This window comes from Quercus suber, unplaced genomic scaffold (assembly GCF_002906115.3).
Source record: "Quercus suber isolate HL8 unplaced genomic scaffold, Cork oak 2.0 scaffold_1056, whole genome shotgun sequence".
NCBI lineage: Eukaryota > Viridiplantae > Streptophyta > Magnoliopsida > Fagales > Fagaceae > Quercus > Quercus suber.
Window position 1 is genome coordinate 52,526 of NW_027070464.1, and position 4,135 is coordinate 56,660.

Genomic DNA, 4,135 nt, shown 5'->3' on the forward strand with positions numbered 1-4,135 from the left:
AAATAGGTTGTCATTGTAGAGTTATAGTTATTCTAAGTTCTAACAATATGCAATTAGACTTTCTACTACTATAATATATCATAAAGATACAACACTCCTCTCACATTGGGGCGGATCCCATAATTGTGGGGGTGTATGTCATTTTTGTATTGTATAATTATTCAATTCAACTCAGTCTCTCCTCCACGGTTGATAACGAGTATTTTTAGTATCGTTGATTTATCTTCTACGGTTGAATTTCTCAATGTGCCTGATGTCAATATGGGTTTCAGGGTGGAGACAGATTGATTTGAATTCATAAGAGGAATTCGGTAAAGGTACTGTGAGATAGAATGTGGTCGTTTGGAATTTTGGTTCAATTCTTAAGAGATAAATCAGTTAAGATGGAAGCCTAAGCAGTTTAGATTGGCTTTCATGTCACTTTAGTTTTGAAAAATGATACTAAGCAAGGCATAAGCTTGTAAGTCTGAAATCCATCAGATAGTCCATTCTCATTATAAGTTGATCACTATTGCGTTAGGAAGGCAAGTGGATCTCTTCTCTTGTAGGGTTTGCATAGAGGATCTAACGTGCAATGGTTTTGTGTATGTCTTGCTATATCTAACTATTTCTTTCGTAGTGGATTTTCTATGAAATTGTCTGTCCTTAAGGTGATTTTTCCCTTTTAACAGTTGCTTCATCGGTTTTTCTTTTCTCCAAATCATGTATTGCTTTTACATTTTCTTACTTTATGATTTGGTGCATTCTGAAATATGGGAAAAATATAATTATATAACTACAGTAAAATATAATTATACTGTGCGCCACATATTTGAAATAATTTGATTATATTATAATTAATAATTCCGCTGCAAATTTAACAAAGGCATCTAAACCAGAATTCATAAAGTTTCGGCATGAAGTATTGTTATGAAACTAGAGACTAAAGCAACCACATCAGCTCTTCTAAAAAATTCCGTCTATTTTACACCATCATTTTTATAAAACACTCACATCAGTTCATCTATTATACACTATATTTTATATATATAATATTTTTATGAGTTGAAGAGAGAAAGAGTAAGTGGAACAGAGAATGTGAGGAGAGAGAAATAATACTAAAATAATGTATAGAAGAATTACAGTAATTGTGCATATATGCACGGTTATTGTAGCATTTGTACATTTATGCACAATTTTACACCCATTAATGTGAATGTTTTTTTGGTCAAAATGTGTAAAATAAGCTAATTTTTGTATTTTGCAAGACTTTGCCAGAGCTGATGTGGTTGCTAAGTTAATAAGTAAGACTAATTTATACTTTCCTTAGATTCGAAAATGAACCAAATTCTTGGTTATATCATTGCCTTATGCTGGCGTGTGGAATGCTAAAGAGTCATATTAACACTCAAAAAATTGGTTTCCACAGCAGATTGTTATAGTTAAGCTATCTTGGTAGGTTGGAATTTGAACAGGCTTCAAGTCTTGTTGAAAAGGTAGACTAACCCGAGCTTCTCACATATGCATCCCCAACCACATCTCATCAAACACTTGGAACCCTTCAACATTCCACTCTATAAATACTAATTAGAATTTTGTGCTTTCAACTCACAACAGAAATAGAAGTTCCCCATATATATTCAGAAAAGTCTAGCTAGGTCTCTCTAATCCTATCAAACAATGGCTAGTTGCAATCATGTTTTCATATTGGCTTTAATTGTAACACTGTCTTTGTCAAGCATTAATATGAGCTTGGCAGCTCGTCAACTATTGCAAACGCCTGCAGCTCCACCCCCAGCGTTGACGCTGCCTACAGTTCCATCTCTGCCAACATTGCCTCCATTGCCCTCAGTGCCAACACTGCCTCAAGCTACATTGCCACCACTGCCTAGCACTCCATTGCCAACTTTGCCAACTCAACCAACTCTGCCAAGGACCACATTGCCACCATTGCCAAGCACCCAAATCCCCTCCTTACCAAATCCAACTTTGCCAACAGTTCCTAAGGTGACTCTTCCTCCTCTGCCAGCCACTCCATTGCCCACCATCCCTACAACAATCCCATCAATCCCTACCATTCCAACCACAATTCCATCTATTCCTTTCTTCTCCCCACCCCCATCAAACTGATCTAGTTGTCCTTGAAGCACGACAGCCCATTAGGCCATTCACTTTCTCCTATGGGCTTCTTGAAGCTTTTCTCGAGTTTGTTGGAGGCTTGGAGCTTGCCTTGTCTCTATATATTTGAGTGCTTATAAGCTGAAGTGGGTTTGTAATAGTATTTGTTTGTATTGTCATTGTAGAGTTATTCCTTACTCATTTCAGCATGACTTTGGATTATTATTGGTATTTTTTTTTAATTGTAATAGAATTTATTTGTATTTATCGTTGTAGAGTTATGTTTTACTCATTTCAGTATGACTTGGATTATTATCGGATTGTTTGTCTTTTTTTCATTTTTAAAAAAAATAAATATTGGATTGTTTATCCATACTATATGATTTTTTATCTATATATACTATAAAACTGAAGCCTCTAACTAATAGTTGACTCTTTTTAGAGCTCTCACATTTTTACACATCAACATTATTTATAAATAAAAAAAAAAAAAAAAAAAAAAAAACTATTTAAACTGAGAAGATAGCTGGGTTAATTTATTATAATGATGAGCCTCTAGTTTATATCCACTACTAACATGCTTTACTTCCATTACTAAAAGAAAATATAATATATATATTTTTTAAAGGAAGAGAAGAATATACTACCTTATGCCTCTGAAAATTTAAATAATAGAAGTGCAAAAACTTCCATCCCAAACAATGCTACCATATAGGCTGGTCCATCTATATGAAGATGATTAAGGTTACAGAGAAGATAATGTTAATACTGATTCTGATCCTCATGAAAACAACATGAAAAATATACCACATTAGTTCTCGCCCAAGGCCCAAAGCTCTGTCCGAATGTAGTTTAAATTCTTGATGTAAAAGAAAATTCAAGGAACAAGTGCTCTCTAGTTTCAATTGTGCACCTGTAGTAAACATAAAAAAGTCTTTTATTTGTCCAATTTAAAGTGAGATAATTGAAACATAAACTTTTAAGTTGAAAGGATTTTGGCTTTTGATTACTAAACTGCAATCTTTTCTATCTGGCTACAACTGTAGACAATTTGGCCAACCCAACATCCCTTCCATAACCTCATATGCTTTTAGGCTTTTGAACTTTTATGTTGGAAGCCAATAGTAAATCCAAGTATCGGATTCAAGTTAGGAGATTGGAATACAAGAAGTTAAAAATAAAATTTTAAATAAACATTCATTTAATTCAACAAACATACAAAGTGTCAAACAAACAAACACTATTATATATTTTGTACAAACCCTACTCTCTCTCTCTCTCTTTGAATTAGGTTTGTAATCGGCTAATCAATCAATCAATTAATACATATACATAAAAGCTTAGACCTCATGCGGGAAAGTATAAGATTCTACCATATGGCGGTCCTTTTAAAGAGTTTACTTCCTCCACATTTCTCTTCTTTCCATGCCTTTTAGCATACCCGAATAGCTTCCTTAGAGTAGTTCTCCTTTCCATTTGACCTTCCACCTCACCTATATTTTTAATAATTGCCATGTGGTCATTTCTTTCTCTCTCATTTAAAAGGGTGAATATCCTTATCTTAAAAGGAATTACAATGCTTTTCATTTACCCGGCCTTGGTACGTATTGGATTTAGGCTTTTCATCTCCACCCTCACATGTGACTTCTTCTATAAGTACTAGAACTAGAATACAAATGCAAAAGCATTAATGTGAAGAAGGCAAGGTTAAAAGTATATTGAACCTTGTGGGTTGTGCTCACATTGGGAACCACCATTTGTATTTCTATCCTCAATTTGCTAGATGACACTTCCTCTGGTACTCTCTCTCTAGATGTTGACAAGCAATACTACTACTCATTTTGACAAAAAAAAAAGTTGTTTTCCTTCTTTCTATGACACTAATGAATCTCAACAATCGAGGATTTGAAACTTGCATATTGAAGAAGAAAGTGAATGTCATGGATGGAATATCATATGGGTCATGGTGATATCATATGGTAATTTTTTCTATTTCGGGTTAATTGTGGAGTACATGAATTGGCAGCCTATAGTGTTA

General features: G+C 34.1%; 1 pseudogene; it reads right to left on the minus strand.

Annotated features, from left to right (window-relative positions):
- Nucleotides 1-1,844: 1,844 nt before the first annotated feature.
- Nucleotides 1,845-2,138, minus strand: LOC136065626 (uncharacterized; annotated as a pseudogene).
- Nucleotides 2,139-4,135: the final 1,997 nt, after the last annotated feature.